This window comes from Sinocyclocheilus grahami, unplaced genomic scaffold (genome assembly GCF_001515645.1).
Source record: "Sinocyclocheilus grahami isolate Dianchi unplaced genomic scaffold, SAMN03320097.WGS_v1.1 scaffold2114.1, whole genome shotgun sequence".
NCBI lineage: Eukaryota > Metazoa > Chordata > Actinopteri > Cypriniformes > Cyprinidae > Sinocyclocheilus > Sinocyclocheilus grahami.
Genome location: NW_015507293.1, coordinates 73,974 through 86,801, shown reverse-complemented (window position 1 = coordinate 86,801; position 12,828 = coordinate 73,974).

The window sequence follows — 12,828 nt, the reverse complement described above, 5'->3', positions numbered from 1 at the left end:
TAAAAGAGTGAGCAGAATGGAGAGAGTGTGGTGGACTGTAAGGACAAATAGGATCACAAAGATACACTGCTGCAGTTCCATGTTAAAATTAGAGCTTTACAATCAATCCTAGCGTTAACCGTGCAACTGTAACGTGTTCCTGAGGATCACGAGAAAGCACACGAGCAGCAGAAGTTTGAATATACTGTAGCTGCAAGGCTAGAGAACAGGGCATTATAATAAGCCAACCTAGTCGTAATGAAGGCATGTACAAGCTTTTCTGCATCAGCAAAAGTGAGAAGATGTCCAAGTCAAGCAATGTTCCTAAGGTGATAGAAGCCAGTTTTAGAATGTGTTTTATATGTGCGTCAAATGTTGATTGAGAATCAAAAATACCATGAAGTGGGAAATACCATGCTGGAATCCACAATCAAAACTGATCTGATAAGTCTTTTGAGTAACCACCACTGTACCAATCAGCATCACATCCATTTTAGAGCCTTTCAGCCTCAGGAAGTTATTCTGCATCCAGTTCCTGATTTCATCTAGACACCTACTCAAAGTGATTCATGTGGAATGGACATCAGGGCTACTGGTGATATGGTCTTGGGTATTACTGCTATGCAGATGACACTCAGATTTACATGTCCTTATCATTTGCCCAAGTGGATACATACTTACACTAAAATTGGGCCCAACAATGAACCCTGAGGAACTCCTTATCGAACAGGAACGTATCAGATTTGATTATCCAAGCTAACAAAATGGGCACAATCAGTTAAATAAGATTTAAACCAGCCGAACACCGTTCCGAAAAGACCCAGACAATTATTCAGCCTGTCCAGCAGAACATAATGGCATATGGCGTCAAAAGCAGCACGAAGATCTATCAAGACCAAGATACTGCGTGCACCAGCTGCAATAAGGAGATTTACAACCCTCACTAAAGCCATCTCAGTATTATGCACTTAGAAATCCCACAACCAGACGACTTTGGGACTGGCGTAAAAGCGGCGATTAATTCTGGAGGAACGGTTCCAGAACTCAGCGATAAATTCAGTTGAAACCATATGAGGACAGATTGTTGCAAGACAGTTCTTAACCAATCAGGGAAGTGGATCTAATATACTGGTGGTTGAATTCAAAGACTTAACTGTACTTACAATAGAGTCAATTCCTACCACTTCAAAGTTTGAAAAAAAAAAAAAAAAAAAAGAAATTAAGGGGATTTAAAAGGCTGAATACCAACTAATTCAACCTGGGTGATAAAGATTAAAGAACTGTATATTTATATACACACACGGAAAACATAGGATCGAGGAAAAAAAAAAAAAAAAAAAAAAAAAAAACACCACACACACTACCAGTCACCTCTAATCTGGACAAATCACTTGAATGAATGCAAGTGAAGTCAGTCTTCCTCAGGAGTTTGTGTGCGGCATGAGAACATGTCAGGAAATATAGAATAATAATTAGTTATTGATTACCAATTTGAATGAATTCAATACCTGAAAAATGAAAAGCAGCAGGTTTTTGCGATCAGGAGTGTGTGTATATACCTGAGCGGACAGTGTCTCCTCCTCTCCAGCGCCTCAACAAGACCAGATGAAATTTCTAAATTATCTAAGCTAACAGAGTGCATTATCTTTAACAATGTAAAAGATTGGATGACCAATAATTCTCTTATTAAATTTGGATAAGAGCGATATATTACTTATTGGACCAAAAGACAGTACACAGAATCTCGTGGATTACAATTTGCAACTAGACGGATGTACGGTTACTTCCTCTATAGTCAAATCTGGGTGTTATATTAGAAAGCAACTTGTCTTTTGAAAATCATATTTCCCCAGGTTACAAAAACAGCATTCTTCCATTTTAGAAACATTGCCAAGCTACGGAACATGTTACCCGTTTCTGATGCAGAAAAGCTAGCTCATGCATTCATGACCTCTAGACTGGACTATTGTAATGCCCTGCATCTTCAATAAACAAGCCACAGGTAGTCCAAAATGCAGCGGCTAGAGTCCTTACCACGTCAAGAAAATGTGATCATATTACCCCAATTCTACAGTCTCTGCACTGGCTACCTATTAAGTTCCGTATCAGTTACAAAATATTATTACTTGCCTATAAGGCCCTTAATGGATTAGCTCCTGCGTACCTAACTAGTCTTCTAACATGCTACAATCCATCACGCTCCCTAAGGTCTCAAAACTCTGCTATCCTAGGTACTACCAAAAGTCCAAAGTCCACTAAAGGAGGTAGAGCTTTTTCGCATTTGGCTCCCAAACTCTGGAATAGCCTTCCTGATAACGTTTGGGGTTCAGACACACTTTCTCTGTTTAAATCTAGATTAAAGACACATCTCTTTGGCCAAGCATTCAAATAATGCATCTCATAATATTGTACTGCAGTTATATCTGATCAAATGCACATTATTATTCTTTAGCTTGGGTTAAACAAATAAATTCTGCTTGGTTGGAACAGCAGCTACGCTAATTAGGTCTATTTGTTTTTGTGTTTTTGCCTAGGTAACTAGGATTTACACAAGCTTCAGTCTGGATCCAGAACACCTGAGAAGAGATGCAAACCCCTCAGATGATGCCAACCCTGAAACAACATACAGAACTACCACATTTTGCTACAAGTTTGATTGCAACAATTTCTGTTAATGGTGTTCATCTGTTTGATTATGTCTGATTTTTCCATACATTTCTGCTACATGTACATTAACGGACAGTCACCACTGATAAGCTACCACTAAATATTGTAGAAACTTAATTTGCAACGATTTGTATTGTGAAAAGCACTATACAAAAACTTGCTTGAGCTCAACACATTGTTAACTTTAGTTCAATTCAAGGCCAGTAGTCTCAGATCTCCAGCCTGAACCCAAAATGAAGCCGCGTTTCCACTGAGCCAGTAGCCCTGCATCGCTACTCTAAAACACAGCTTTAACAACGTCACAACTAGCACAGGGAAGGTAACGGACTGAAAACTACATCATGACCATGACAGAAGTGGACCTCTGGTCTTTACTTAAAAGGGTCATGAAACCCTGAAATCTAACGATCGCTGACAAAGCATATGTTTTAAAGTCCCAGGCAGATCACAATCGGAAGTGATTTCTGACACTTGCTGGTGTCTGAAAGAGTTTTGAACTGAAATTTGATTTAAATGTCTTTCATATTTAACCTGACCGTTGGCCCCGAGGAGACTTGATCAAGCCCCAGAAGTGACAGTGGAAACACAAGCAGCCCGACACACACACCCGCTTTGAGCCCACAGTGCAATGAGACAAGCTCCAGATGATTGTGTGTGTGTGTGTATATACCAGTGCATGGGGTGCCCGGTCTACCCCCATCCCTCTTAGGTTGAGCTCCACCCCAACCTATGAGAGTATTCCGTCAACCTTTGCCATCCTCCTCTGATGGGCCTCTAGGACGGAGAGAAACTCTAGATTAGATCATGAGACAGAAGTCAATGGAACCGAAGGCAGTATTCCTCCCTTAAGGACCAAAAGATTAACTACGTTTTTAAAAATTGCACCGACAGAATGAACATTGTTCATTATTTGGATTTTTCAGATTAAAGCTTGAATTAGATGTGTGAAATTGGGGCAAACATGCTAAACATTCTCTAACATACTTCTCCAGCGATCGCAGGCCTTGTTTAAGGGCTAATAATATTCTTGCAGTGTCCATACCTGGCCAATGTCCACTTGAACAGCTGCTGGATCCTTGTGAGGCCGAGTATTCTGTAACAGGGCCGACGAGATGTGAGGATCCAAGTGCAAGCTTTTATTTATAAACAGTCAGAACACAGGCAGGGTCAAACGAATGGCAAACAGGTATGGTAAGGGCAAGACACAAGAATAATCCAAGAGCAGATGAGGGTCTCCGATCAGCAAACGACATCCAGAGGGCTAGACAGAGAGAGATAATCCAGGTACACGGTAATAGTCCAGGCGGGGGGCAAACAGAGTCCAAACGACAAGACGAGAGAGAGATCCAAGGCAAGCTATAAACTTCAGGGCAGGTAGAGATCAGACAAGATGAGAAAACAGGCTAAGATCAAAACACGGGTAAACAGAATATGAACAAAACTAAACTTCAACTCAGGAAACACAGAATGGCTTGGTAAAGCAGCTAACACTAGGAGAATAATAAATGCAGAACAATACTCTGTGACTTGATGAGGATCTGGGTAGGTGTTATATAGTGTGTGTAATGTCTTTCAGGTGCGCGTGTGATTGGTTACAGCTGTGTGCAATCAGTGCAATGGTTGATGGGAAATGTAGTGCAGGGTATAGTGTAACAGTCTGTGTAGTGTGAGAGTCCATGTAGTGAGCGGGTGACCTCTGGTGGCGAGTGAACGGAAGTTTATAGACCGGATTCGTGACAAGTTTTACTTTTCTTTTTGTTTTGTTTTCATTTTGAAAAGCTTATCTTTGCGGTTTACCTTGTCGTGTCGCAGAGCCAATGATCAATTTCTTCAATGTAGTCAATGAAGCTCGAGAAGCAGAGTTCCAGATGTTAAAATAAGACTTTATTAAACAAAGTAACAAAGCCGAGATAACGGTAACCACATCTGAAGTCTCTGTTTGTCCGTGCATCCGTTTTATACCTTTTTCCCTTACCAAAGTTGGTAGTTCCGGTTTTTTATTGGTTATGCCCGTCTGGTTTGCCACAATTTATTACTAGCCCACCTGGTCCATTTTTTAATGGTCGAATTTGGCCAAATCAACCATTTTTAAAAAACTTTTATTTTGCCGCTTCCCATTGGTTGGCGGATGGGACATCCATCAAATCTGTTTACTTGTTTCTGTCAACTTCTGGAAATCACCCAAAGTTCATTGGGTTATTTAAGTTCACTAGTACAATCCAATGGAAACCACCGGTACTGCCCAATGGAAAGGCCCTCATACATACAATCCTCATTATTGGGAATAATTCAGCATATTGATTAGTATATTGATTACTTTCATGATCATACATAATATTTTAAGTAAGATAATATCATATTGAGTAAATAACATAATATATAATAGAATTACACAATAACCTCACCTTATCCTATGGAGGCTCTCTTTTTTTTTTTGATTCCTCAGTGTTTGCTAAACGTTCTGTAATTTATTAGTCATTATATAGCCTCATACAGCATGTAGGCCTATGCCATGCCTCATCTTATTCGTTTTTGTTAATAACGTTTTGTAAGCTAGTTTGTCATTGAATCTTACTGTTTTATTGTTGTTGTGCATTTTAATAAAAAACAATGAATCCATCTTTTTTTTGTCTTAAGAGGTGAAAGGTGTATAGATGTAAGCAAAACAGAAAATTATATTTTATTGTAAAACCTGACAAGATCGTGAAATCGAAAGTGAAAGCATCCGAAGTCCAGCTTATAACACGGCAAAAGAGGAACTCCCGTTCACAAAATTCAAATCACAAATAATACTATTGATGAAAATGAACGGGTTGAAACTTAACTACTTTCGTCTCCATATAAGTATAAACTACGATAAAAGTTCATCAGCATTGATTAATAGCATGTTGTAGCGCAAAAAAAAAAAAAAAAAAAAAACCCAACCAACTGAGAAAGTTAATGGCAAAAGAGCGAGCAGTGTGAAGAATGAGCCTGGAGCCCTGAATTGCCCAGCTCCCTGTCAATGATCCAGCACCCCCTCAGCACCTGCGTTCAACATTCTCTGCCGCTGCCACTGGTACATCGATGTATTTTTGAAAAGCAAAAATTAAGGTTGTCCAACTCTAAACCCAGTCCCCAAGTAAATTAGGTTATTAAATAAAAAACTAGCAAAACGAGTTGTGCGGTGTACCCACCACTTTTCAAAGCAAAGTTACGCCACTGGTCATATAAGTAGTCAAGTGGTCAAGTGCAAAGACCGCAAGTGTGGGTATTTGGACAAGGCTTCTGAGTTTTCGGTTTCAAAACAGCTGAACAGAGTTAGTTCAATCCACTCGGAGTATGTTGACTCTGAGTTTAGCGCGTGCACCATGACTATAAAAAGCCATGATCAATGGAGCTCCGAAATTACGATTTACCATGGCAACAGCTCCCGCCAAAAAGACTTACGCAAACTACGGATTACGTAACTTTAATTCTAAATCAATGTTATCATAGGTGAAATCTGGCAGAAAGGTAATTTATTGAACTAATATTCAATTCCATGGTATCCATGGCAAAAAAAAAAAAGTGGCAGCAGAAAAAAAACAAAAACATAATTAAATCAGGTAAAGCTTCAAGCATGAAATGGATGTAGGCTAACGTTACATGACTTTACAAATATTTAACATTCAATAAATATCATTCAGTGTATATCTATTTCAATGTGCAGCAGCTTTTCCCACACAGTCTAATGCTTTTTCACATAATTAAATGTTCTCTAATCCAACATGCTATTTCTTATTATAAATTAAATATATTTTTTAATTAGGGTAATGATAAAACATTTGACTTCTATTCAGAAGCCAACAGCAAGAAGGCAGAGACTCGTAAAATGTGAGGAGAACCTGCACCTGCACCACTGACAGATGAAGAGGAGATTGCCACAATACCAATATTTAAATCCAACAGGGTAAAGAGTAAGTGTTGCTTTTGTATTTGTAGAACATAAAGACGCTGGGTTCACCGAAGAAAACCTGCTCCCGACCGGGTTATGTTACTATGGTAACTTACCGAGAGGTTCAGTTTTGTCTTTTATTGGAACCGAAAACACAGAGTTTGTTAACCCCAGAAAAGGGAAACTCGGAGTTTCCAACAAAACCCGCTTTCTGGAATACACCCCAGTTGATTCAGTGAACTGAAGCCTCTCCTCCATCGACATCCATTCAAAACTCTTCTCGTCTCCTTGCAGTTTATCACAGCGTTACGCTTTTAAGCATTAAAGTGAAACACTAATGGATATAGACCTTTCTGGCATCCGATAAAAAACCTATAAGAAGATCCCGACCACACAAACTAATAGCAAAGCTAGTTAAGAATCTAATCTTTTTATTAAACAAAATGAAACTTTTCGAAGTCAAACTTTAACAAAGTCTTTTTTTTTTTTTTTTAAGTAAAGTAGTATGAAGGTCAGAATAGACAGAAAAAGCAAACTGATGGGTTCAAAAATAATGGAGTATAGTGAAACACTAATGGATATAGACCTTTCTGGCATCCGATAAAAAACCTATAAGAAGATCCCGACCACACAAACTAATAGCAAAGCTAGTTAAGAATCTAATCTTTTTATTAAACAAAATGAAACTTTTCGAAGTCAAACTTTAACGAAGTCTTTTTTTTTTTTTTTTTAAGTAAAGTAGTATGAAGGTCAGAATAGACAGAAAAAGCAAACTGATGGGTTCAAAAATAATGGAGTATAGTGCATTCATGTACTGGGAAGTTTGTAAATCATTATTACGACATCAGATGTGTTCAGGTCACCAATGTACCATTTCTACAGAACATTCAGAACAACTTTATGGCAGTATTCATGTGTGTTCAGCTGGTAACTACGATGTTTGCGACTGAACTTGAACACAGCAATAGTCATCAGATGTTCATTACAGCAGCATCTCAGAGAAATGATCTTGTAGAGAAACTGAATGAAGCGCATGAACATTTACATTTAGTCATTTTTTTACAAAGCGACTTACAATTGGGGAATACAAAGCGATTCTTCTTAAAGAGGCAAACAGACACAGGAAGTGCTCGAAATACCAAGTTTTAGGCATTGTTCAAATAAGTACAAGCTGGAAAGAGAAGAAATAAATAAAGAGAAAGAAAGTTTTTTTTTTTTTTTTTAAAATGAGGTCAAGTAGCGTCAAAAGAAATGAGTTTTCAGGTGTTGCTTGAAAATGGTCAGGGATCCAGTGTTACGGATAGCGGTGGGAAGATCGTTCCACCAGCCAGGAGTGGTGAACGAGAATGTTCTGGAAAGTGATTTTGAGCCTCTTTGTGATGGTACCACGAGGCGTTGCTCACTAGCGGATCTCAGACTTCTGGAGGGGATGTATATTCGTAGTAGTGAGTGGAAGTAGGCGGGTGCCGAGCCTGTGGCTGTTCTATATGCAAGCATTGAACTTGATGCGAGCCTCAACCGGTAGCCAGTGCAAGGAGATAAAGAGAGGTGTAAGATGGGCTCTTTTGGGTTCGTTGAAGACCAGTCGTACCGCTGCATTCTGAATCAATTGTAGAGGTTTGATTGTGCTTGATAGAAGCCCAGCCAGAAGAGCATTGCAGTAGTCCAGCCTAGAAATGACAAGGGCCTGGACAAGAAGTTGTGCAGCATGCTCCGTTAGAAAGGGCCTGATCTTTCTGATGCTGTGCAATGCAAACCTGCAAGATCGGGTGGTTTTTGCAATGTGGTCTTTGAAGGTCAGCTGGTCATCAAAGATTACACCAAGATTTCTGACCGAAGTCGATGGGGTAATTGTAGAAGCACCTAGCTGGATGGAGAAACCATGCTGTAGAGTTGGAGTGGCAGGGAAGACAAGAAGCTCAGTCTTTGTCAGGTTGAGCTGTAGGTGATGCTCTTTCATCCATGCCGAGATGTCTGCCAGGCAGCCTGAGATCCGTGCAGCTACCGTTGGATCATCTGGTTGAAATGAGTGATAGAGCTGTGTGTCATCAGCATAGCAATGGTAGGAGAAGCCATGTGCCTGTATGATGGGACCCAGTGATGTAGTGTATATGGAGAAGAGGAGGGGTCCAAGAACTGATCCCTGAGGAACCCCAGTGACCAGTTGATGAGCTTTGGATACCTCCCCTCCCCAAGCCACCCTGAAAGACCTACCAGTGAGATAGGATTCAAACCAGCGAAGTGGAATCCCTGTGATGCCCAGTGAAGAGAGGGCAGACAGGAGGATCTGATGATTGACAGTGTCAAAAGCAGCAGATAGATCCAGCAGAATAAGAACTGATGATTTGGAATCAGCTTTTGCCATTCGCATGGGTTTCCGTGACTGACAGTAGCGCAGTCTCAGTTGAATGGCCACTCCTGAAACCTGACTGGTTAGCGTCCAGTTTGTTGTTCTGTGAAAAACAATGATACCTGGTTGAAAAGAACTCGTTCGAGAGTTTTCGCTATGAACGGAAGGAGAGAGACAGGTCTGTTGCTATCTGTAAGTGAAGTGTTTAATGTAGGTTTTTTGAGCAGTGGGGTTACCAGAGCCTGCTTGAATAAAGTGGAGAAGTGCCTGTGAGGAGAGATGTGTGTGAGTGCTGGTAAAAGTGTAGGGGAGATTGCTTGGAGAAGGTGTGAGGGGATTGGGTCTAGAGGGCATGTTGTAGGATGGCTGGAGAGGAGAAGTTTTGATACTTCTGCCTCAAGCCGGGCTCACACTACAGGAGTTTTAAAATCCTAACCGATTATGAAATCTGGTTGCAGCACACACATAAGGAGAATCTTTGCAGATTATCTTCCCTCAAATCTTAAACATGCACACACTATATGATTTTAACATCGTGGCGCATCACACACTACAAGATATTATTAAGATTATCCTGCCAGAGGGAGCGCCTCACGTGATCTCATGCAGCAGATCCTCATTGATGTTTCAGTGATGTTTACATATGTTAGCTAGCATGCTAGCTGCTTTCTACACTCACCAGGTACATTCAAAACTGAGGCGATTTCACTCCAGCGCTTCTCTTTCACCTTACGTTTGTGACACGTTTTCAACAAATTATACAGAACAGTCGTGTTACTATAAAATGTCAAGAAGCAGTTTCCTCTGTATCCACTATCCAACGGGGGCCCGTATAGCTGCTGTTTTGCGGTCGCGCATTGGCTATTTTGAAAGTACTGACGTAATCATATAGCCGTCATCATCCAGATTTAAATCCTAAATATCAAATATGTTTGATATGATCGGGGCGGCCCCGATTTGTGTGCGAGCAGATCGGGAGGTGCAAGATTCGATCTGTGAACGCCTCACATTACCAGATAATCCGCGCCGAACATCGGCAGCAATCTAGGGGCTCGACAAGATTTTTGCTTCGATTCTAGGGAGGGGGAAATCGGGGCTAAATCTGGATAAAAATCCTATAGTGCGAGGCAGGTTTCAGTGAGGGGACAGAAAGAGAAGATGGGAGTTTTAGCAGTGGGTGTGGTTGGTTTTAAGTCCTGTGTGTGTGGGGCTGAGAATTGACTACTGATTGTTCTGGTTTTGTCTGTGAAGAATGTGGCGAAATCATCAGTTGTTATAGAAGTGGTGGGAGGTGGTGGAGGGGGACAGAGGAGAGAATTTAAAGTTTTTAAGAGATTATGTGTGTCTGGAGCGCTGTTGATCTTGTTGTGGAAGTATGAAGATTTGGCAGTATGGACTTCAGCAGAGAAAGATGAAAGCAAAGGGGGCAGCCCGTGCTGGCCTGGAGGAGAGAGGACAAATATCATCTAGACAAGAGGTTAAAGTAGAGCATAAAGTGTCAGTTGCTGCAGTCACATCCAGAGATGAGAGATGGGTAGGTGAGGGAAGAGAGGAGGATACTACAGAGGAAAGATGGGAGGGGGAAAGGGAGCGTAGGTTTCGTCTAAAAGTAACCGGTATATGGGTTGGTGGTGCACAGGTAACAAAATGTAGTTTAAATTAAATGAAAAAATGGTCAGAGATGTGTAGGGGTTTTACCGAAATGTTGTCTGCAATACAATTGTGTGTCTAAATTAAGTCAAGTTGGTTGCCTGATTTGTGCGTGCTTGTAGTGGTAAGTTGTTTGAGATCAAATGAAGCAAGGAGTGAATGGAAGTCTGTAGCATAAGGCTTTTCCAGATGAATGTTGAAGTCGCCAAAGAATAAGAGTGGACTGCCATCCTCCGGGAATGAGGACAGCAGCCCATCCAGCTCTTCTAGGAAGGTGGCTAGAATTTGCCCAGGAGGCCGGTAGATTACCACAACCTGGAGTTTTATAGGAGATATTACAGTAATCGCATGTGTAGCGTCTGGACCAATCCAACACACTATATATTTTCTTTTTATACTTAACAAATACTCTGTAACCTCAGTTAACAATATGTGTTTATGTAGTATGTTAGACTAGTTTAAGTGTTTATGTAGTTAATAAAACCTTACTTGTATCACACTTGACGTGTTCATTGTTTGCTCATAACCGGAGTCACTAATCATGCAGATTTACGTTACAAGCTTATAGAATTGTACAGTAAGAAAGTTATTTCCCTTAACCAGGAAATTAACGTTCTTAGAATTGACAAGACAGTTGACCCTGAGAGGTCAGCTAAATATCTACAGCGGATCTAAAATATGAATAGTTAATTATAACTACTTATGGTTAATTATTTATATTTCCGGTCGTTGAGCTAAATTCGCTACACATGATATTCAAATTAGTTATAATTGCATAGGGGAGAGTGGGTTAAGTGTTTCCAATTGTTAGAAATGAGCATACCAGTGCCCCCACCCCGGCCAACCTGACGAGGGGTGTGAGAGATAGAGAAATTGTTAGCTAGAGCAGCTGGGGTTGCTGAGTCTTCTGGACAAATCCAGGTCTCAGTCAAGCCCAAGATGCGGAGTGTGGATTGTAAAGAAAAAGCAGAAATGAAGTCTGCTTTGTTGACAGCTGACTGACAATTCCAGAGACCCACAGAGAAAGAAAGAGGTGCAGTAGAGAATGTACAGATAGAATGCAGGTTAGCAAGATTGCGTTGCCGTCTGCGTGTGATATTAGAGCGTTGTCTAGAGACAGGAGGAATGGTTTGGAAACACATGATAGAAGTGGAAAAGAGAGGACAGGAAAGGAGAGTGTGTAAAGGGACAGATAAAAATATACTTAAGTTCGTTGCTCAGTGAAGTCGCGCAGGTAAAGTCACAGGTCTTTACACAGAACACAGAACAGAGCATGAACACAGGAGTAAAGTGTTCAGCAGTTTCAGACTACATGTGAACCTGATTAAAACCAGTCGACGGCTTTCTGTTGTGTGTGTAAATCAACTAGAATAATCTGACTTTAGCTGCATCTTCGGTCCATTCATTAGCAAAAGCTCAAACATATGACTGAGGCTTCAGGAGACATCTCAGCCGGCTGTGAGAAAGCAATAAGAGTGTGGAGAAGTTGAGAAATCCTGCACTTTATTCAGACGAGGAGCAGAAAACTCCAGACGGCAGCAAATGTGTGTGAGGTTCAGGCAGAGACGTCTGTCTGGAGCGTTTAGAAATATGCAGATTGTGCTGGAGTTTCTAAATCATATTGTTTTCTTCGCAGTTGTTCTGTGTGTGTTCAATATTGCAGTTTCTTCATGAAGCTCCAAACATTTACCAGTTTTCAGTCTGGAGTCAGTGCTTCAGATCTAAACTCAACAAATCACGATTTTAGCAAACGAGGCTTCGTTACGTCTCACTGTTTCCAACCTTTACTTTCCACACATTTCAGAATGAGAAATGTTGATCTGGTGACTCATGACTCATGGTCTGTTCCTTGTATCGTGCATGCTGCATATTACTGATATTAACTATATGGCTCCGCGTTATCGTCCGGGCAGAACTATTGTTCTAGCCACCAAAGACAGATTCACAAATAACCTGCCTGATTTATCTCAACTGCTCTGTGTACCCATAAGTACACATGAACTAGACGAAATGACTAGCAACATGGGCACTATCTTCTCTAATACATTAGAAGCTGTTGCCCCCATCAAATTGAAAAAGGTTAGAGAAAAACGTACTGCGCCATGGTACAACAGTAATACCCATTCTCTCAAGAAAAAAACTCGTAGTCTTGAGCGCAAATGGAGAAAAACTAACTTGGAAGTTTTTAGAATTGCGTGGAAAAACAGTATGTCCAGCTATAGACAGGCTCTAAAAGCTGCCAGGGCCGAGCATATCCAAAAACTCA